The sequence below is a fragment of the Rana temporaria genome, chromosome 1, assembly GCF_905171775.1.
Source record: "Rana temporaria chromosome 1, aRanTem1.1, whole genome shotgun sequence".
Taxonomy (NCBI): Eukaryota; Metazoa; Chordata; class Amphibia; order Anura; family Ranidae; genus Rana; species Rana temporaria.
Genome location: NC_053489.1, coordinates 156,055,692 through 156,080,489, shown reverse-complemented (window position 1 = coordinate 156,080,489; position 24,798 = coordinate 156,055,692).

The following is a 24,798-nucleotide window of genomic DNA, read 5'->3' as shown; positions in this document are numbered from 1 at the left end:
TCCGTCTGCCGCCCCCCCCCCCCCCCCTGACCGATGGAGCACCAGCCACCACTGGCCTCCATTAAAGGGGTTGTAAAGGAATTTTTTTTTTTTCATAATAAGCATCCTTTACCTGCAGACATTGCTCTTTTCACTTCCTCATTGTTCGATTTTGCTCAGAAGTTGCTCTATTTCTTCTCTATTCTGTTCACTTCCTGCTTGTCTGATTTTACTGACCACCGTGATGGGAGGCTTTACTGCGGTGGTCAGTAACGTGCTCACCCCCTCCTGGGAACTACAGCAGGACGCTGTGAATTACTGGGCGTGCCGCAATTCATACTGGGAAATGTAGTTCTTACATGAACGAATGATGCAAACCAGGAAGTGAATGAGAGAACAGAAACTAGAATGCCGGAGGTGATATAGATGAAGGAATTTAATAGGTATTTACTATTTTTTTTAACAGAATCATTACACTATTCTGTCTACCTTGCAGACATTAATTTTAGGCAAATTTTTTTTTTCCTTTAGTGACCCTTTAAACTCAGTGACAAACGCATATTCCATAGATTTGTTTTTATCTATGTCCTAGATTCTCTTTTTTCCTTCCACTATTTGGTCTCTATCTATCTCACTTACTCTCCCTTTTGCATGCATCTTTTCTTCTTTTATATATCCTTTTTAAATTAATTTTTCTATTAAGTTCTTTTTAATTCTTATTAGTTACTCTTTTGGAATGTTTAAAAAAATCCACATTCACTTGTCATGAAGTTTATTTGTAAATTCAACACACAAACTATTTTAAACATAATTAAATATTAAAAATTGCCTGTTTACTGAGGAAATTATCTGAATAGTTTTTACATGTCCTTTTGGAAGCCTAGCCTTAACTTGCCTCTTTTCCAAAGCCTTTATTTCAAATTTCCGTAAGTCAACACTTTTCCTGTGCAGTTAGAAATGCGAAGCATTTTTAACATCAGTAAGATTTGAAAAAATATATATATATATGTATATATGTATTTCACATTTTCATAAAATATGTATTCAGCATATTCGTTCACAGAAAAGCTCTCTAAAAGCTAATTAAAATCAAGGAACAGAGAAGACAATTAAGATTTAAAATTAATTCTGAACTCAAGGCCAATCAAGCTTACATTTTCATAAATATTACTGGTAAAATTCTGCATACCTAAAAAGCCTATTAAAGTTGTAATCTTCATAATAAAGAACATTTTTAATAGTACCTGTCGTTATTTTTTTTTTTTTCATTTAGTGAAATGTTATTGGCTGCAGAAAGGTAAGTTATTTTTTTAAATGCATTAACCAGGATGAGGCCTACTGTAATACCATGTATATAATCTAAAATTAATAATAAATGGTGTTTTAGCAAAAATCTTAATCTAAAAACAATTGTGTCCTTACATTTTCGTCAGTTTCTAATACATACTTAACTTGGTCACATACTACTTAGTAGGCATTTGCACATGTGCATAAACAATATAGCAACAGTTATTGTTTACAAGAGTGAAATAAGACACATTTCTAACCAATTGAACCTTTTACAAGCTCAAAAGTCCAAGATACTTTCTACCCTGTCACCTACTATGTATCCAATTCTGCCTCACAAGGGTTAAAAAATCCTTTAGGTCCCCTACAAGTAGTTACATCAGTTCCTTGTGTCTAAATATTACCAAACTATCTGTCATAGTTAGGATTTTGAACATAATTCAAGTGGACCATGCATAAAAAAGGAGGGTCCATTGTAATGACAGCCACCCCCCCATGGCTTCGGTTACTGTTTTATGCCCTGGAAAACTGGGTGTTCAAAAATCCTAATAGAATGCACTACAGCAGTGCAGTTGAGTACATTACCATGGGATGCCCAGCTTTGAAATGCAGTGGTAAGGGCATAGTGGCAACATTGGTCCCTCAGGACTGAAGGCATTAACTGAGAATAGTTTTTTCACATTTTTCTACAATGTCTAATTTTGGCCGATTTTTTTCAGGGGGAGGGGCTATCATGAAAGTAGACCTTGCATTTTCATTTTCATGCAAGGTTCATTTAAGTAGTAATGAAATTATCTAATTCTTTTATTAATGTATTTAATTTAAAATTTACCATTTTATTTTACATGGAATACTATGCCATAAAGTTTTGCCTCCATATACAGTTATTAGCGTGTAGACTCCTTTTTTTAATATATCCGTACTTATTATTTTCCTTTTTGTTGTCTTTTTTCTCAAACTCCGCAAGTCTGTATTTTCTTAACTGTCATTATAAGCGAGACTTCCTTGTAGTTAAAAATCCTATGTATAGTGTGGCATTAACAATTATATTCTATATTCAAATGGGACCAGGGCTCAAGTGCTGCGGGAACGCGTGGGAACGGAGTCCCTGCACTTTTTTCACAGCAGGAACGCAGTTCCCTTTGCAGGACTGGAGCAGCCGAGCCGCCCGAGCCAATCCTTCACTAAACGGCGATGCCCAGCTCAAGTCACTGTCAGGGGCAGGTGAACCTTAGTAATCCTTTATATTACTGGCCGCTTCCTGTATATGGATTCATCAGGTAGTATGCGGGTATTCCGTCACTTCCTCGATGCCGCAATGTCTCCTGGGAGCTTTTGTCATTGTTCCCAGGAGACATTGCGAGGTCTGCCGCGAGTTATCGTGGGATTTAGAAAGAACTTGCTTAAAGTTCTTTCTAAATCCCGCGATAACTCCACCTACAGTGGATAGAAAAAAAAAACATGCGGTTTAGTAATTATGCATATGAGCGTATCATTTTTTTTTTTTTTTTTTGGTGGGGGAGTGGATCTTGGGTGGGAGTTCCCACACTTTTTTCCCCAGGACTTGACCCCTGAATGGGACCGTAAAAATTATCTATACAAAACAGCTCTCCTTTTTACACAACACTTTTGTAGCTATTGCTTGGTATTAAAGAGGAAATAAACCCTTGTTTACTTTAAAGACATAATGTGCTAGTATGCATCACATTCCAGCACATTTTGTGACACTTTCCTGCAAATGAAGCCCGCTCCGTCCCTGCTGCAGGCTGCATCCATCTTCGCCCCTCTTCCTTCTGGGGGGCGAGGACTCCGTCTCTGTGCTACTGAAGAAACGACATGGGTGCCCGTTTCTTCACAGCGCAATGCGCCGATTACATCACCGGTTCAGTATACTGTAAATATCTCCTTAACGGCACACATTTAGGAGATATTTACACTACCTATAGATAGGCCTTATTCTAGGCTTACCTATAGGTACAATGTGTAAAGGGAGGTTTACAACCTCTTTAAGTGCTGCTAAAAAAATATGAAGCAACTGGGTAGTTTGGTTCAGTAGATCACTTATAGTGGAAATAATCTATAGAAATAGATTATTTCTTCTTTACATTTTTCTTTCTTTTTAACCACCTAGGTACCCCAGATACACCTGAATGACCACCACCCAGGGCTTTTTTCAGGGGGAACTTGGTGGAACGCCGTTCCACCACCTCTGGCTCGGACCCTTGGGGGGGGGGGGGGCTGCTCACCACAAACACAGAAGTCTGGTTTCTGTGTTTACAAGTGACAGCTCTGAACTCTGTGTGTAACCCCCCTGAACTCTGCACTCTGTATGTAATGCAATCCTAGTATTTAACGCCCCTTTAAGACCCTCCTACTGTTTGTGAAATCTGACCACACCCACTATTTGATGTGATTTGGAGGAGGATTTGGGGGATCGTGGTTAAGTTCCAGCCCCTATTGTTTGAGAAAAAATCCCTGCCACGACCACATCACTAACAAAAATTATTTTGGAAATGGATACCCATACCTGAAATATGCCCAACCCATCATTCAAAAACAGATTCTAAACAGTATAGCCTTTAAAAACCCAGAGACCCCTGCCATGACAGTTAAAATAATCAAAATAAATACAACTGACAAGAAATAAGCGCAATATCACAAAACCTTTGCAAAAAGGACCAATTCTGGAATTAGAAAATGAGGAGGAGACAAAAGAGGGACCCCAGCAGATGGAGGGTGAGTGAAACCTGTCTGACTGGCTAAGCAAAGACTGATAATAGTTACGAACCCTTTTTTCCACAGCCACCCTGACCCATCCCCCGTGACTTCCACCCTTCCAATCAAGTAAGTACCTCTTATGCAAGATCCAGTCATGTTGGCTTTTCCCTAAGCTGCCCTTACAGCTGCAGGTTTGTTCTTTCTTACCATTTCGTCCCTCTTGGAGTACAGTTACATTTTCCCTGAAGTGTCAGAAATATACACATGTGACAATACTCACTAATTGGAAAATCCAGGAATAGTGTGTTTATCAGGTTTATATTCACAATAACATATCTTCGCACAAAGCATTTTGCTTACAACTGAAAAGGATATGGCAGTTAAGTAGCTTTCTCCTTTCATGAAGATGAAGGTCAAATCAGGCATTAACATTATTTTTTTAATTCTAAAGTGACATTTTCCTGCCAGAAATGCAAATCTCCTGCATGCATATAAAAGCTAGCAATAGAGGATATGTAGTGCATCCTATTTCATGGGTATTTGATTGCTCAGACATCTCTATGCAAAAAAAGAGGTGATTCTAATAGAAACAGGAGAGGCAATCTCAAAGTGTTGATGAAGTGACATTGATTCAGCAGTGATACATGAGCAGATACTAAATGTAATCAGTCTACATGCAAATCAACCCCCTGGTGTAGCATTTTAATGACAACTTGAAATAACTATCACTCTTATTCAAGTCACACTTATTTCAAAGATTAAACTAGTCTGCATTTTAAATCAAACAAAACACAACCTGTCAACAGTGTGTGAGTCATTGGGCTTCTTTTACACAGCTTATATTTATTTTCCTGGAAAGAAAAGACATTGAAAGCGTACCATTTTAAAAAGGGGTGTATGTGTGTGTCATATATATATATACATATATATATATATATATATATATACACACACACACACATACATATTATACAGAGTGTGTGTTTACAGTATATATAAAATATCAACATTGCTAGTTGATGATGCATGCTGACCACACAGAGCAATTCCTGATTCTTGGCCACCACAGTGATGTTTAGGATTAGCTTCCAGATGGCTCACTTGGCACTTATTAATTAAACAAACTTGGCAACATAGACTACAGAGTGTTCACAGAATTTAACCAGCAGGGTTCAGGTTCTCATTCTCAACTACAGAATGAACAATTACTGCTATACCCATAAGGTCAAAAGGAATGAACACCTTGAGCTGCAGCTGTTACACTGGATGACCTAACCAGGACTCATGTTTAGCTCACAGTAATTGTACAGAGTGATTGGTATTAAATACATTCATTACAAAACCACATACCATATTTCCACTGGCTGAAATCATACATAGTACATACATAATGTAAATTTCAGATCTTCCAATAGTCAAACAAAATAATGGTCCACAAGGTCCAGGAGTGCAAGGTCTCTAATATTCCCTAGCTCTGTGATGTCATCATGGAGGAGTGGAATAGGACTCCAGTGGCAACCTGTGAAGCTCTGGTGAACTTCATGCCCAAGAGGGTTAAGGCAGTGCTGGAAAAAAATGGTGGCCACACATTTTTTTTTAGTGATTTTGAGTTGATTACATTATTGAATAATTTGTATTATAATTATATTATTATTTGTTAAAATTATTTATAACTATTTATTATATTATAATTTTGTTTTTAAAAAAACAGCCCGAGACTCGGGGTTACCGATCGCAGCACAAAAATGTAACCCAGAGTCAGACTCGGGAATACCGCCAGGAGGGTTAAACCTGTATGTGTATACAGTATATATACAATACTACAGACTACAGACTACAGACAAATGGACAAAAGAGGAGTTCAAGCCAATATTGTGTTTATTAAAAGTCAGCAGCTACAAAAACTTTAGCTGCTGACTTTTAATAAACAGCCACTAGACATGTGCACACTGAAATATTTTGATTCGGAATTTCGTTTTCGTCCAAAAGATATTTTTTTTTAGTTACTCCCGAAATTAGTTTTTATTTATTTATTATTATTTATTATTATTATTATTATTATTATTTTGTTAAAAAATCCGAATTAATTAAGGTTGAATCTGTCATTAAAAGCTTATGGTGTCCGTCGAATGTTCTAAGAAGATTCAATGAAGCAGCTAAACTATACGACGCCGCAATCGTACATTTCTGGTCGAATTTGGTCCAATGCTCTGCCCACAAGCTATAGTAGAGTTCTAACGTTGTATGACTAGTAATCATTTTATTTATTATTATTACTAGTCAATCAGCCAACTTCTATAACCTATGGGTAGAGCATTTGACCATAAATGTCCGTTTGTGGCGATCGTATGTTTTTAGCTGCTTCGTCAAATCTTCATGTCTCTATAATGTTGAATCTTTTCTCTAAATGTCGAATAACCTTGGACTAATAGCGTTAGGTTAGGCACATTCAACCGCAGATTCGATAGACACAGATCGCTATTTTTCACATCATGTCGAATCTTCTATCTATATTGAACTGTTGTAGCAACAAAACGAAAATAAAGCATTTTTTATGTCGGATCTTTCAGATTTCGGATTCTGCATGTTCGTTATCGTTTGTTAAAAAGAACGCAAAAATCCCCGAAATTCAGACAAAAATAATGCACATGTCTAACAGCCACTCACCTGTCTCAGGATCCAGCGATCTGCTTACCCAAGCCAGTCCCTCGTTGCTCTGTCCCCGGTGTCGGCATCTCAACTGTGGGCACCAGACTGTGTCCCAAAAGACTGCAGGGAGTGGGGGGGGGGGAGGAAGCCTTACATGAGCACTTCCCTTTTGGGTGGAGCTCCTATTTAAAATAACAAATCTAATAAAATTGAATAAATTATGTGAACACTGAACTACTGACACTATGATATAGGGCCTGACCACTGCTGCTGGTAAAATTTAGGTATAAAGAGAATACTGCACAGTCACAGTGTGTATAGAAAAATGTATATAAATTAAAAGGAAATGAAAAAATGAGTGATATGCAACAGCTGCCGCAACTAGATATGCAAGATACACACACTAAGACAATATAGAAAAAATATATCTGCTTTGTATTGCACATGAGATTCACCAATAAACGTGAAAAAAGTAAAAAAAATAATAAAAAATAATGAGATAATGAGATAAATATTGGATATAAAAATCAGTGAATAAGTGTCAGCAAAAGTCCGAAGTGTATATACACAACATGAAATCATAAATTATACCCCTACAGTACTAATTAACACTGTGAACATAGGTGATCAATATAAAAGTGAATAATATTCCAAGGTAGCACTGTATAAATAACGATCCATTCTGTAAGTTGGTTATCGGTGACTTTAACCACTTAAGGACCGCCTCCTGCAGATATACGTCGGCAGAATGGCACGGCTGGGCACAAACACGTACCTGTACGTCCTCTTTAAGTGCCCGTCCGCGGCCCGGTTCGAAGCTCCGTGATCGCGGGACCCGATCGCCGCTGGAGTCCAGCGATCGGTCCCCGGAGCTGAAGAAACACAGCTTCCACGTTCTTCACAGTGGCAGATCCATTGATCGTGTGTTCCCTAATATAGGGAAACAAGATCAATGATGTCACACGTCCAGCCCCGCCCCCCTACAGTTAGAAAAACATATGAGGTCACACATAACCCCTACAGCGCCCCCTAGTGGTTAACTCCTAAACTGCACTGTCATTTTCACAGTAAACAATGCATTTTTATAGCATTTTTTGCTGTAAAAATGACAATGGTCCCAAAAATGTGTCAAAATTGTCCGATGTGTCCGCCATAAAATTTCGCGCAAACCAATCGATAAACGCTTATTGCGATTTTTTTTTTACCAAAAATAGGTAGAAGAATAGGTATCGGCCTAAACTGAAGAAAACATTTTTTTTAAATATCTTTTTGGGGGATATTTATTATAGCAAAAAGTAAAAAATATAGCATTTTTTTCTATTGCTCTATTTTTGTTTATAGCGCAAAAAATAAAAGCCGCAGAGGTGATCAAATACCACCAAAAGAAAGCTCTATTTGTGGGAAAAAAAGGACACCAATTTTGTTTGGGAGCCACATTGCACGACCGCGCAATTGTCAGTTAAAGCGACGCAGTGCCGAATTGCAAAAACTGGCCAGGTCCTTTACCTGCATAAAGGTCCGGGTCTTAAGTGGTTAGGGAGATTAACTCCCAAGAAGAAGTGCCAAGAAGTTATAGAAAGGAATTCTCCACCTCTTATATCAAATCTCCTTACCGACTTCAATGGATCTCTTGCTGAGGAGATCACAATAGCATGTGGCTATTTACCCCCGCCCAGGGTCTCTCAGTGGTGAGTAGCAAAAGACATCCTATCTCCTCCAAGTGGGGGCTCCTCAGTACATCTCCCGAATGGATATTCCCCATAAAAATACAAAAGCTGCCATAGTGTAGTACTTTCAAGTATTTAATCAAAAAGACAAAGCTGTGTACTTACAGTTAGCGGTATTATAAAAGCGTGACTATTAAAATTGTTCAAGCCGGCCGGCTCTCACTATCCACCCATCCTTCCGGGATTATAGCGTTGTCTCTTCGGTGATGTCAGCACGCCGCTACTCCCTACGTTGTTTCTTCAAAAACTGACTTCTTCCAGGGGCACGAGTGGCACGCTGACTAACCGCTATTTATTCTACACTGCATAAAGCTCCGGGAATCCCCAACGCTAATCCTCCATATTGAGATGGGGAATTTTGCCAATACTAGCTAAAACCGCCATATTGAAATAGGGAATTTTGCCAATACTTCACCGCAGTCCAATGATAGGAAATCACAGGATGCGGTTACAAAAATGATTTATTTAAAAACATAAATATTTAATAAAATATTTAAGGGACCTCTTAAATCTTTAAAAAAATCGTTAAAAAAAGGAAAAAGACAAATATCAGCATACTGACAGTATTAGGATAACATCTATGGGGATCTGAATTACCCTATCGTGTTGTGAGCTGATTGTGTGATGGCCTAAAAAAAATACCCCTAGAATTGCAGATAATAAGTGGGTATCAACAGCAACCATCCATATTAAATTTTCATTAGTTTTATGACCAATGGAAATATGAAACATTTAAATATCGCCTTGACGGCACAAAACTAAAAAATATAAGGAAATTCAATGACAATGAATACAATTAAATTAATAATTGTGACTGATCAATCAGACATAATTATAAAATACTAGTTCAACATAAAATACACCCCAATCGATTAACACGAAAAAATGATTTGTGTCCAACTGATGGGCTGATCATATCTGCAATCAAGAAAAATTTAAAATAAACAATATTTTAAATTAATTTAAATTAAAAATATAATTAAATAAAAAAAAAGGACCTTATACCCACATATGCCGTTCAAGGCAAAGGTAAGGAACAACACCCTGTTCATCTCCCATGAGTTAAGAGATAGCCAAATCTGGTCCAAATGTAATGCATGTGAAAATAAAGATTAATTCACAACCTATCACTCTCTAACTCCGGATTCAGTGAATATCACAAAACACAGGTTTTACCCGGACATCTGAGCTGGTTCACATAAAGGATCACACATACAAAAAGACAGAAGGAAAAAGATACTTCACAATTATCCATTGTCAACGTCAGTGTCAATGTTCAGGCCATGGGGAGTATAACACTGCACCCGATAAATCCAGGCCATCTCAGGTTTGGAGAGTTCCCTGACCAACAAACTACCACTCCAGTGTGGATCAAATTTGTCGATCCCTAAAAAGAGTGTTACGATCATGGTGAGTGTCATAATGCTTAGAAGAGTAGGTAAGCAGAGTCAGTAACAGAATCAAGATTCATATCAGGAACTGGAGACCAGTCAGCAAAGAGCTTGTGCAGAGTTCAGGCTTAAATAGTCCACTTGCCTGCACTAGAGGTGCTTGTAAGTCCACATGCACGTGTGCCTGTATATGCATTCTGTCTTTTATGTCAACAGAAATGTGTGTACCTATGGAGGTTGATTTACTAAAACTGAAGAGTGCAAAATCTGTTGCAGCTCTGCATAAAAACCAATCAGATTCCATTTTTTTTTCAAAGCTTAATTGAACAAGCTGAAATTAGAAGCTGATTGGCTACCATGAACAGCTGCACCAAATTTTGCACTCTACGGTTTTAATAAATCAACCCGTAAGCCCCTTTCACACTGGGGCGGGAGGCGCAGTGGCAGTATAGCGCCACTAAAAATAGCGGCACTATACCTTCGGAATTGCCGCGGGATTAGGCCGCTAGCGGTGCAGTATTAACCCCCGCTAGCGGCCGTAAAATGGTTAATACCGCCTGCAATGCGCCTCTCTCCTGCCAGCGCATCGCCTCAGTGTGAAAACCTTCGGGCTTTCACATTGAGAATGCTGTGCAAGAGTTTTTCAGGCGGTATTTAGGCGCTATTTTTAGCGCTAAACCGCCTGAAAAAATCCTCAGTGTGAAATGGGCCTAAGTGTGACAATGGAGCTGTTAACTTGCAAGTGGGACAGAAAACACAGTATCCTTTCACCTCAGCCTTCAACCCAAACCACTAAAAAGCAAATCGTTATCTGCTCCCTCCTCTTCTTGTCCCCAGGTGTCTCCCAGTGCTTCATCATAAGCTAAATCAAGCACTAACCAACTACATGGCTGAGAAACCAGCAATTCCTCTACAAATTCAAAGCAATTTTGGTATAGCAAATCACAACTAACTTGCAAGATGAGAAAACCTCTTTCCCAGTGTCAGGATTTTTTTTGGTACTCTATTAACAACAATAACTTGCTGTCTAGAATTTACCTGTGTGGGATTTCGATTTAGAGCAGAGCCAAATGCTCACCTTGACACACCCAATTAAGAATGTGCCAGTTTGGAGGTAATCTCCTCATCATCCTCCCCAACTATTACCTGTAATGGGGAAGTTTTCTCCCTCAGAGGCCAATGGCGGCTGGCTCCGGGTCTTAGTGGTGCAGTGAGAGACTGAGCCAGCTGCTAGTCCAGGCATCTGGGTCAATCCTGACATTAAAGTTGGGATCTCTCCAGAGCCTGGACCGGCTGAGTGTCAGCCGACAGTGGACTTTAGCCTTATGTTGGCTGAATAATGGCCACAGGAGTGCAGAACAAAGTGCAGTCCTGTTATCCCCAGAAAAAAAGGGTCAAAAGAGCTTTGACCCTACTTCTCCTCTACATTGCCCCTCACATAGGTCAAGGAGTGCAGTCCAAATCTTTTTTTACATAAAAAGATACCATGGTTCTGCATTGCAATGGCTGCTCCTGTAATGGACACTGGGTTTGTGTATGCCTGGGTGGTGATGTCACAAGGTGCCTCAGGGTGATGTCATGGCTATATAAGAATTATTTGTGCAGGAGGAGTGGAGTCCTGGGAGTAACAGTCTGCAGAAGTTGATGCAGAGGAGGAACAACGGTCTGCAGGAGTTATGCAGGGGAAGTGACTGTGATTATTAGTGTCTATCAGTTCTTCAAATGCTAAATTCATTCAAATAATTCTTAAAATATGATGACAAAGTGATTTGTTCTATGGGCATCCCATAACCCCTTTCCCCCAACCAAGTTATATTCCCCCAAATAAACAAAACAACGCAAATGACTAATGTCTCTGAGGCCTCGTACACACGACTGAACATGTCTGCTGAAACTGGTCCGCAGACCAGTTTTAGCGGACAGATCCGACCGTGTGTACAGCCTAGTAGACAGGTTTCCAGCAGACAAAAGTTTTAACGCAGGCTTTAAAACTTGTCGGCTGTAAACCCATCCGTCCGACATGTCCGCTGGTTAGTACACCTAACCAGCGGACAGAAATCTCCTGCATGCGTCGAATGGATTCGACGCATGCGTGGAAGTATTTCACTTCCTGGTTTGCGGACGTGGCGGCGTCAACGTCATCGCCATGTCACCGCGCTGTCTGTCCGCGGGGATTTCGGTTTGATGGTGTGTACAACCATCAGACCGAAATCTCAGAGCGGACATGTCCGATGAAAACGGTCCGCGGACCGTTTTCTTTGGACATGTCCCCTCGTCTGTACGGGGCCTGAGAGTGATATATAGAGGTCTGGCAGCAGGGTGATATGGTGGATGTTAGTAACTAGTAGCAACCATCCGCTACACTAGGTATTTTGACACAGATGACAAAGGTTTTGTTTTGTAATTAAGACTGTGACTTTGTTAACTTTTTTAAATTAGATACCTAGTAAAAATGATTTTTTCATCTTTAAAAAGTTACATGTGATCCATTGCGGCACTTTCGCACACATTTTAAATTAAAACAGGGCAGGGACTAACAAAATTGTAGTTCATTGATTGTGCATTGATTTCTCTTGTCACATCATTGGTGGTCATTGAACATTTGTGGTAAAATAGTAGCCCACTTGGTGCATGCACCTGTGCATGAATTGGGGTAACAGTCAATACCTGCAAGCCACCCATTGATTATTTATTATATTTTCATTGTGAGCTTGTTCCAATTGAACCAGTAAGTATTTCCAATTTGAGTGGAGTGTTTTCATTTGCTGTGGAGGAAACAACATGCATTGTTTCACAAGTGGCTGCTTCAAGACAATTTTTACCTAGTTCTACACTGCTATACAACACATGTAAGAGGGACACACTTAATAGAAAACCTGTAGCATTGGAAATAGGTGGTCTCACTCTTGTGAAATACTACTCTTGTGGAATACCATTGTATTTAAAGACTTCCAAGAGGACTGAGGATGAGACTAGAATCCCCCTGTCAGCGAGGAATATAAAAATACATAAATGCAAGTTCTCAAAAAGTGGTCATCCAATTTGATAGCCTTAACAATATGATTTCTTCAAAATGATATGTCCTTAATGCAATAGGGCTTTGTACAGGTAGTCCAAAGCATACAAAAGCAAAACATCTACCTGTGCAATTCACTAATTAAACTCATGTCAGTTCTTGACTAATTGAGTGCCCCCTAATGGGATTCCCAAAACAAACAGGCAGCATTTTACCTTTCAATGTTTGGATAAAAAACAGACTTTTCTCCCAACAGCAAGCTCTAACAGCAAAGACAATGAGCGAGAAGTCTGATCATCGGACAGTTCACATATAAAAAGGCATTTGGATTGCAGAGACTAATTAATGAGGTCTGGCTATCAGGTAAGATGTGGACATAGGCATTGAGGCTTTTCCCGCCCAGAGATCTACAAAGTTTCTGGGCTCCAGGACCCAGACCATTTATACTGATTACTGTATAAATGTCACTGGCAGGGAAAGGGTTTAACACTAGGGGGCGATCAAGGGGTTAAATGTGTTCCCTCAGCGTGTTCTAACTGTAGGGGGGATGGGCTAAAAAAAGGGGGGCTGTAGGGGGGCTTTTGGTAACAATAAGTGCATATTGATTGGTTTGCGCAAAAGTTATAGCGTCTACAAAATTTGGGATATATTTATGGAATTTTTATTATTCATTTTCTTTTTTACTAGTAATGGCAGTGGTCAGCAATTTTTAGAGGGACTGCCACATTGATCGGACACTTTTTTGGGACAGGTGACATTTATACATCGATCAGTGCTAAAAATAGCCACTGATTACTGTATAAATGACATTGGCAGGGAAGAGATTAACACGAGAAATTACAAAACAGATTATATCGCACACATGCAAAAATTACATTTATCTTTTTTAAATTTTATTTTTAGGGGTTAACACTAGGGGGCAAGCAAGGGATTAAGTGTTCCCTATGGAGGTGTTTCTAACTGTGGGGGGGAGTGGCCTGACGGGAGGAGGAGAGAGATTGCTGTTCCTGATCACTAGGAACATACGATCTCTCTCTCTTTCTACTCCCCTGTCAGAACGGGGATCTGTTTGTTTACATTGACAGATCCCCGCTCTGGCTCTCTGTGGAGCGATCGCAGGACATCGCAGCCGGTTTGGTTCCACATGCGCCTGTTTTGCTCTTAAAGCGGCCAATGTACACCTATGGTGATTCACGCAGCAGTGCCAACCTGCCGCAGTATAATGATAGCGGCTAGTCAGCAAGATTCTGAGCATGCGTGGATTTTTAACCGATGGTTTTTTGACCTAAGGTTAAATAACCTATGGGGCCTACACACGATCTGTTTAGACCAATGAAAACGGTCCTTCAGACCGTTGTCCTCTGGTTAACCTATCGTGTGTACGAGGCCTTAGGCAGAAGTAACTCCTATTGTGTTTAGCTGGTTAGCGGTTATGGAAAAGAAGGGAGGCAGTGGGCTGTCATTCACCCACACATGTGACTCTATAGTCACATGGGATGCTTATATGAGATTGTGAGGAAATGCTCAGGGTAGAAAATACACTGAAAGCTGAGCATGTGCAATAGGTGCCATAACTGTTCTGCAAAATCCATAACTGCATTGGGTATATGGACAGTAGGGGGAGACAGAGAACAGCGGGATCAACCAGGTTGTTTGCAGATTACAGAAAACAAATCCAATAGTGACTGATTGCGTAAGAACAGCATGTAATATAGCATTTATTGATAGTTTTTAATGATGTGGGTTTAATGACACTTTAACTGCTTGCCGACCAGCTGCCGCCGTTATATGGCGGCAGGTCGGCTCGGCTGCGCGAGATCACGTAATATTACGTCATCTTCCGATTCAGCCAATAGAGGCGCGTGCGCGCACCCCTGGTCCCTACGCGTGTGCCCAGCGGGCGTGATCACCGCCGGGCACCTGTGACCGCTCGTTACAGAGCGAGAACTGGGAGCTGTGTGTGTAAACACACAGCTCCCAGTCCTGTCAGGAGGAGAAATGCCTGATCGTCTGTTCATACAATGTATGAACAGCGATCAGTCATTTCCCCAAGTCAGTCCCACCCCCCTTCAGTTAGAACACACACAGGGAACATAATTAACCCCTTCCTCGCCCCCTAGTTTTAACCCCTTCCCTGCCAGTGTAATTTTTTATAGTAATCAATGCATTTTTATAGCACTGATCGCTATAAAAATGACAATGGTCCCAAAAATGTGTCAAAAGTGTCCGAAGTGTCCGCCATAAGGTCGCAAGACTGATAAAAATTGCTGATCGCCGCCATTACTAGTAAAAAAAATATATTAATAAAAATGCCATAAAACTATGCCCTATTTTGTAGACGCTATAACTTTTGCACAAACCAATCAATAAACGCTTATTGCGATTTTTTTTTAATGAAAAATATGTAGAAGAATACGTATCGGCCTAAACTGAGGAAAAAATTGTTTTTTTATATCTTTTTGGGGGATATTTATTATAGCAAAATGTAAAAAATATAGCATTTTTTTCTATTGCTCTATTTTTGTTTATAGCGCAAAAAATAAAAGCTGCAGAGGTGATCAAATACCACCAAAAGAAAGCTCTATTTGTGGGAAAAACATGACGCCAATTTTGTTTGAGAGCCACATCGCACGACCGCGCAATTGTCAGTTAAAGCGACGCAGTGAACAAGAGTAGTAAAAAATGCATTGCAAAGTTGGTAAACAGAGAAGGAGGAATTCAGGAGTGCAGAAACCAAAATGGACTAGAGATTGGACTAGAAAATTAACTTGATGCACAGGCAGTGGGTTTTGACCTAAGCAAACTAGTATCACTGTTCCCCATCCAGCACCACCAAGCCCACTACCAAACTCCTCAGCCATTCATCTGCCAGTGTGACAGGCGCAGTGGCTGGGGAGTTAGTGCACTGAGGATGGAGTATTCAGTATGGATGCTCCGACCTTATTGTTGGGCACCGACACATTCCTGTACCTGTCTGTGACAAGTACACAAGTCACCCTCAAGCACTCGTCATGCTAGTCAGTTTGTATGTCCTCACTTTTACAGCAGAAAGGACTTGCTGTAAAAGTATTGGTGCACTACTTTGCAATACAAGTTTAAAATACGTCTTTGCGTTTTTCAGGATTCATTAGCACATGAGCACATTTTGTACATTAATCTGGAAATATGTTCAAAAGACTCAAGGAAAAAAAAACGGAGCTTTTGATTTAAGGATCAGGCACCATAAACAGGCTTCAATATAGAATCACATTGGGGTGGAAAATGCCTATCTATTTCTTATAGCAACCTTGCTAATGTGTTTGCATTAAGCAAATTCTTTGAGGCTGTATTTGATTTTTCCATTTATGTTCACCAGTTATGGCATATTTACTGTACATTTTCATACCTAGTTCTGCTCTTTTTACCTAACAGCATTATGCTCCTCCAAATAAGATTGCCTTTTGTTCTATGTGATAATTCTATTCAGGCCCAAAAGCATTTGTACTAGAACAATGTCAGCATGAGCCAGTCAATTTTCCTAATTAGTATTCCTTTTTAATACTTGCCTGTTTGTGCTGGCAGAACAATCTGAAGCTTGGCTGTCATCCATGAAGCTATAACTGCCAAAGGAAAAGCAGAATTTACTTGTGAATGCCTATTTCTGCATTTCTTTCTAAATGGTCTACTTTCTATAACATCTCTACAGCTGTAAAACTAGAAGTCACTGTGCTGCTATTTAGTTGAATGTCTTATTCCTTACCGTATCATTTATAACAGTGCAAAGTAGAACAAATAACTTTAAAGTTATCATTTTAACTAAGCTTTTTGTATATTTCCCTAAAAAGGGTGTCTTCATATGAACATTTTTGAACAAAACTTGCAATGGATTCTCCATTGCAACATTGATTTATTGCATTTTACTGCATTCACCATTTCAGGTCAGATTTGAGCCCAAATTTTTGGCACAGCTCAGACCTGAAACAAACCAAAAGACCCACAGGGCTCCTGTGAAAACTCACATCGGAGCCGCAGTGGAGATATGTGAACCTGCTCCATAGGGAGCCGGTCAAAATCTCCTGCTATTGCAAATTCCCTGCATCCAATTTGCAATGGTTGCTTTGCCACCCACACTGTGGCTGTTTTCATAAATCATAAAGCCCTTTCTATTTGCAACTGATGAATCTTAGCCTTTTAGGCCTTGTACACACGACCAGACATGTCCGATGAAAACGGTCCGCGGACCGTTTTCATCGAACATGTCTGCTGGGAGGTTTTGGTCTGATGTGTGTACACACCATCAGACCAAAATCCCAGTGGACAGAGAACGCGGTGACGTATACGACACCGACGTTCTCTGACGCGGAAGTTCAATGCTTCCACGCATGTGCCGAATCAATTCGACGCATGCGCGGGATTTTGGGCCGCTGGTTATACGTCATAACCAGCGGACATGTCCAATGAGTCATACTAACCATCGGACATGTCCGACGGACAGCTTTCCAGCGGACAAGTTTCTTAGCATGCTAAGAAACTTTTGTCCGCTGAAAACCTGTCTGGTCGGCCGGAAAACTGTCCGCCAGGCCCTACACACGGTCGGACATGTTTTCCGCAGACCAGTTTCAGCGGACATGTTCGGTCGTGTGTACGAGTCCTGAGGCCTGGTTCCCACCTATGCAGGTTGCAGTTTGCATATACCAGGTGCATTTTTTTTTCCAATACGTGTAAAATACGAGCCAAAAACCAGAAAGAAGTTCCTGGCCTTTTGCATAAAATTCATAGATGTGAACGTGACCAATAGGAAACCATGTTAAATGGACTGTAGTGTATTTCTGCAAAACTGGAAATGCACAAAAAAAATGCATAGGTGTGAACCAGGTATCAGGCTGCATCATATGAAACAGAAATTAGGAAAATTTGATTATGTGACCTGTTTTTACAGAGCAATTATATGGCATTTCCTCGTTTTTTTTTTTTTTTACCAGTGAAAGCTTAAAGGGTTACTATAGGGGAAAAAAAAAGTTTTTCTTTAAAATAACAAACATGTTATACTTACCTCCACTGTGCAGTTTGTTTTTCACAGAGTGGCCCCAATCCACTTCCTCGGCGGCTGTCTCTGGTCCTCCCCGCAAGAACTCACCACAGTCATGCAAGAGAGCTTACATGGTGCTGAGTCCTTGCGGGCGTGCTCCTGTGATACAGCAAGCTCACTGTATCACTCAGCCCCGCCCCTCGGCGCGCCGCTGCTCTCAATCCATCCGCTCTAGCCAATCAGCGGCCAGGCTGAACGGCGAAGAGGATCTCGGGACCGAGCGTGGGACTTTCGAGGGGTCAGGTAAGTAAGACGGGGGCTTGGGGGGGGGCGGGATCATTAGATGTTTTTTTACCTTAATGCATAGATTGCATTAAGGTGAATAAACATTTTTCTTTACAACTCCTTTAAGGCTGGATTCAAACTTGTGCTGTGCGAATTCCAGCTCTGTTATCTCTGCAAAGAGATAACAGAGCTGTTCAGCGGTTCCTGTGCGTTGTAGCTGCAAATTTGCTGACCTGGGAGAGGGGAGGGGGGAAGTGTAGTGAGCAGGAAGAGAATTCCTGTTCAGAACAGAACACATCTGCGAATCCGATGCGTTCCCATAGAAGATAATGTGCAGACAATTCGCACCACAATGCCTAGAAAACTCACAGTTTTTGGGCAATGCGCAGTGCGAATGCATCGCACATAGGTGAACCAGCCTCATTAAAATCAATGTATTTTAAAATGTTATGCGAATTGGATGCAGTGTAAGCCGCAACCAATTCACATAGGTGTGAACGGGGCCTAATGCATGTACTTCTTCTTGAATATATACACTTGAAATCAAGATAAAGAGGAGACAGCTGCATGCTAGGACTTGGGTATTCAGGTGTAATCTCTCCCATTACCTATCAACAATGGTGGAGATGCTGACAAATGTGTAGTACAGAGTAAAACTGCATAGGTTCAAATGAATATATGATGTTCAGCTCTACCCAACAGTTCTAAAGTACACTGCCAATATGAATGCTGTAAGTCAACCCTTTTATAGAATAGGGGCATGGTTATATATTTTTTCAACATAGATATTTTCACATTTGACTCAATGCAAAGATTTGCATTATGGGTTGTTCCTCATTTATGGCAGTGATCCTGCAAAGTTTTTGACCAAAGTTTGTAATTCATGGAAATTGTGACTCCTGGGAATTCACGGCAAGCTCATGTAAGCCCAATTTGAAATCTACCCCTTAGATTTTCAGCGACTGCACTTCCAAGTTCACTTTGCACTTGTAGTTTGGACTTATAGTGCAAAGTGGATTTGTCTCGTAAATGACCCCCTGTGTTATGTCTATTATGTAGTACCAATTCTTGTAGGCTGAATCTTTTGAAATAGAAATCAGGAAAATATGACAACGTGACTTTATTTTAGAGAGGAATTTTATGACGTCCTCACAATGAAAGCAATGTGAATGTTTTTTATTAACTAATAAACATGTTATACTTATCTGCTCTGCGCAACGGATTTGTACATATCAACCCTGAACCTCCTTTTTTGGGATTAGCCTGCCGGCGCTCTTGGCTCCTCTTTTTCATATGCCACCATAGGATGCTGCTTTCTATGGTCGCACACATGCAGGCTTGCTCCAGAGCTGTGTCTATAGACAAACATAGCCTGGCTGGGCCCTGCTACTGCCTCACTGGATTTGACTGACAGCAGCAAGAGTCAGTGGCTCCCACTGCAATCAATGTGTCCTGTGAGATGGAGCAAGAAAAAGCAAAAAACAGAGAGAAAGAGCGGTGCTGCTGCAGATGGACACAGCACTGGATCAATACAGGATAAGTATTTAGGGAGGGGGGATAGGAACAGCTACTGAAGATTTTTATACTTGTTTGTATATGGATTTATTCTAGCGACTTAAAATTAGCTTGAACAATAGTTCTATATGCAGGTACAGTACAATGTATTTTCTCTTTATGTTTCTACTGGGTTCAACAGTGAAGTGCAATAGGAGAGAACATCATGCATTGTTTTTGTTTCCATTTTTTCCTACTTGCATTTAGGAATAACAGTAGCTGTTGGCAGCAAACATTCTTTGTGCTCTTCATCTCTGCACTATACAGTATGTTTTATTTATCTTTCGCTGATTTCTAGGGAGAAACAAAATGATGGGTTAAAAGGCAGCTGTGTGCCTAAAGTCCTTCCTTTCAAGCTGAAATCCAGAATAAACAAATCTCCACTTGTTGATCGCCCACGGTACATATACGTCATTACTTTGACATTTAATACCCAGGGTTAGGGCAGCAGCTAGCTGCCCTAATATTGGTATAATTTTTTTCTGTTGGCAATTCGGCATCTGCTAAAAGCGATCCCTGCAGCGGATTCACTACGGGATCGCTTTTAGGGGCGGCGGGAAAGGTGACCCTCTCTCTCGCTGCTTTCTGGTCAATTCTGCATTTACCGGAGCCATCGGTAAACCGGGAAATGATACAATCCCTTTTCTAGATAGGAAGGAAGTTGAGTGAGGGCAAGATGGCCCCCATTCGGCTCTATGCCCTTGGAGGACCTCTGACATCACTTTCGGTCCTCTGGCAGATAGACAGGATTTTTATTTTTTTTTAACCTTAGAGCTCTCAATAAAGAGGTTGTGAACCTCCGTGCAGAATCAAACGCATACGTAAGTTGCACCCGCATATGTAAATGGTATTCAAACCACACATGTGAGGTATTGCCGTGATTGTTATAATGAGAGCAATCATTTTAGTGCTAGATCTCCTCTGTAACTCTAAACAGGTAGCCTGTAAAAAAAAAAATTAAACGCTGCCTATGGAAATTTTTAAGTACTGTAGTTTGTCGCTATTCCAAGAGTGTGCGCAATTTTCTAGCATGACATGTTAGGTTTCTATTTACTCAGCGTAACATCATCTTTCACATTATACAAATAAAATGGGCTCACTTTTGTTTTTTGTTTTATTTTTTATTTCAAAAAGTGTATTTTTTCCCCAAAACTGTGTTTGAAAGACCGCTGCGCAAATACAGTGTGACATAAAATATTGCAACGATCACCATTGTATTCTCTAGGGTCTCTGCTAAAAAAAAATATATAATGTTTGGGGGTTATAAGTCATTTTCTAGCAAAACATACTAATTTAAATAAAAAGTTCCAGAAAAGGCCTGGTCAGCAAGTGGATATTATCTAAATATTGTTTATTCTTCCATCATTCTTGGTGTACTTTGTATATTTATTCTAAATCTGTGCAGTGATTCATTGTGAAACATTGCCTCTGTGCAGGAGCTTCCTGTAATGAACCTTGTATAGGGTGACTGGTCTTGTCTTCGCCCCCTCCAGAAATGCCCGGAGCAATGAAATAGCATGGAATAGGTGGAGGGCTGGCATGACTAAGGGAACAGTGTACGGGTTTGTAAGGGATGTTAAGGATTGGGTGGTTAATGGGGGGTAGGGACAGAGAAGTAAGAAAAAGGAGCTGCCCCTGCCCCCGGGCAACACAGCGTGGAGTGAAGTTCAGGGAGCAGGGTCATGTCCCAGGTAGATGTATTGCTGGCCCAACTGCGGGTAGAGGCGGCGACACATAGCCCAGATTGGCTGCAAGAGAACCTGGGGCCAATGCTGGCGAGGCCGTCGGCAAGCACAAGTAAAGGGCGGAGGGAATCGGGGCGAGCTTGTCGGTCTAGGCCGCCGGAGCGCTTTTCTCCTGAGCCCTCTCCCAGAGCTCAGCGTCACGTAGGGAGTCCCCACTCGCAGGCCCCTTCGGGTCCCTCCGCGAAGCGGGCTGCTGTGCCCGCGAAGGGGGGAACCTGAAGGAATCCCCAGCATGGATGTAGCTCAGCGGGCGGAAGCTCCGTTAGCCCCGGTACGGCCACGAGACCCGCTCGGCAGAGGGAGTCAGATGCGGAAGGCCCCGCCCCCGGCATGATGTCACCAGGGATGGCGCCTCAGCGTGGGAGATCCCGGGGCACGGTCACTGGGCCTTCTACCTCCTCGGCCGGTGACCAGGCCAGGACGGAGCTGGATGTTGGGAGGGAGACCGACAGCAGAGAGGGTGTCAGCAGGGCAGGTGATAGCCCCCCCGGTCCAGGGAAGTCGGCGCAGAAGTCCGTGGGCGGGTCTGGTGTGCAGAGGAGGGGACGGTCGGAGGCCAGACTCTCGGCAGCCAGGGATCTCTCCCCTGGTTGGCTTTCGTCGGAGGAAGAGGAAGAGCCAGCTGTGCTGAGGTCGGAGGGTGAGCTGACGGAGTCGAAGTGGCAGCTGATCAAGGACATGCGTTTCCTACTGAGGTCCTTAGAAGAGGTAACAACTTTGTCAGCAGGGCAGACTGTGGCATCAACAATATTATCCACTCAGATGATACTTACCTCGCTGTTGTGGGCTAAGGAAGAGCACCAAAATGATGGTTTTACTTGCTGTTATGTTGCTTTGAGGATATGGGGAAGTTATGTGATTTATCATATGGGGCAACATTAAGGCCCCTTTTACACTGATACGTATTTCAGGTGTTTTAGCACTAAAAATAGCGCATAAATAACGCCTGAAATAATCCTGCCTCAGCATTCTCAATGTGAAAGCCCGAGGGCTTTCACACTGAGGCGATATGCTAGCGGGAGGCGCATTGCAGAGGCGCATTGCGGGCGGTATTAACTCTTTTTTGGCTGCTAGCGGGGGTTAAAACCGCACCACTAGCGGCCGAATATCGCGGTTAATACGACGGTATAGCAACGCTAAAAATCGCTCCGCTATACCGCCACCGCACCTCCCCTGCCCAGTGTGAAAGGGGCCTAAGAGGGAAAAGTGGAAAAGGACAAGGATGGTGGTACCTACAAAATTTTAAATTGTCCTCACTATAAGAAAGAATATAATAGCATTACCAAGCTACACTCTGTACTTAATTGTTATTTAATTCTACTGGCTCTGCACTTTTGACAACAGCAGCAGTTTTAGTAACAGGAGTAGAAATGTCTGTAACAGCTTATTGGAAAATATGCAATTTTTTCCACTTACAACACCAGGCGGATTTTTCCGACTAGAGTCTATAGCAGGCCATAAATTATGCAATTTTCTTTCCTGCAATAACAGATCAGATATAATAAATCGGCTCTCTGTTGATGGGGGAAACTCTCCTGTGGAGCTATTGTGTTCTCCCAGGGGAGGTGCATGGAGCTGTCCCTGCTGGTATAACACAGTGATTATTGCTAGCGGCTATAGCAACATACGCATGCAGAAAATCTAACATGCTGGTTGTACCCAAGTCGATCGATGGTTTGACTTGGGTACATTCAGCCCGCCCATAGATGGTTTGAATCTCAGCTGGTCCCTGCTGAACCAGCCTAGATTCAAAACATGTATGGCCAGCTTAAGGCTATGGCTGGAAAAGTTGATTCAGACTGTGGAAAGTTACCTAATCAATGATTGTATAGAATAATTGTGTTGTTACCCCAAACTGATAGAACATATTCCACACTTGAAAGGAATCAGGCATAGATGTTTCAGCCAAATTTCCAAAACCTACTGCTACTTTGTGTCGGGAGCAGTATAACATTGTATGCCCTTTTCTAAATCAATTCTGTCTGCATGCCTGATCTCCCCAGTACAATATTTTAACAAATTAAAAATTTTGTGTTGTTAGGCTTACTTTATTTTTTATCTGGATCCTTTTTGTACAGTATATCCAAGATGAGGTTTTGCAGAGCTCAGTGTCTCCTGCATAAAAAAATATAAAAAATAAACCAAGTAGTAGTTACTGTAGTAGTAGCTCATAATTGTTAATCATTGTAAGGCCCCATACACACGAGAGGATCCATCCACTGAAAAATCTCAGCGGATCGGTTTCAGCGGATAGATCCCCTGGTGTGTACGTTCCAGCGGATATTTATCCGCGGATATTTCCGATTTCCAGCAGATAAAAATTTGTAGACATGCTAACAAATCTATCTGCTGAAATCGGCTCCAGCGGATCGATGCGGTGGTCTGTACAGACTCACCGGATCGATCCGTCCGAACCCATCCCTCGCATGCGTCGTAATGATTCGACGCATGCGTGGATATCCTTATATGACAGCGTCGCGCACGTCGCCGCGTCATCATCGCGGCGACGGCGCGACACGTCACCGCGATGGGAATTCGGCGCGGATTTTGATCCGATGGTGTGTACACCGCGGATCAATCCTATCGTGTGTACCAGGCCTCAGAGTGTTGGGAACATACCCCAACAATTCAATTCCCATGATGCCATTAAATGTGTTAAGACAGACTGGTCCAAGATCAATTGATTGTCCATTAGTAAGATGGAGCTCCTGACCTGTATAATTTGCCCTCCTATCTTTAGCACTGAGTTTGTTGACTGAGGGCCAGATTCACATAGGTAAGTGGATCTTTAGATCCGCGTAACCTATGTGATTTAAGATCCGCCGCCGCAAGTTTTTGAGGCAAGTGGGTAATTCACAAAACACTTACCTCAAAACTTGCGGCGGCGGATCGTAAATCCCCCGGCGGAATTCAAATTCCGCGGCTAGGGGGAGTGTAGTATTTAAATCAGGCACGTCCCCGCGCCGTTTTAAATGCGCATGCGCTGTCCGCAAATTTTCCCGGCGTGCATTGCTCCCAATGACGTCGCTAGGACGTCATTGGTTTCGGCGTGAGTGTAACTTGCGTCCAGCGCTTTTGTAAATCGACATACGCAAACGACGTAAAAAAAAATTTTTGTACGCGGGAACGACGGCTATACTTAACATTGACTGCGCCTCATAGAAGCAGGGGTAACTATGCGCCGGGAAAACCCTTACTTAAACATCGTAAAAACACTGCGTCGAGTCCGCGTACGTTCGTGAATTGGCGTATCTCGCTGATTTACATATTCTCAGCGTAAATCAGCGAGAACGCCCCCAGCGGCCATTTTTAAATTGAAGTTAAGATCTGACGCTGTAACACAGTTACACCTGTCGGATCTTAGGCATATCTATGCGTAACTGATTCTATGAATCAGTCGCATAGATACGACCGGCGTATCAGGAGATACACCGTCGTA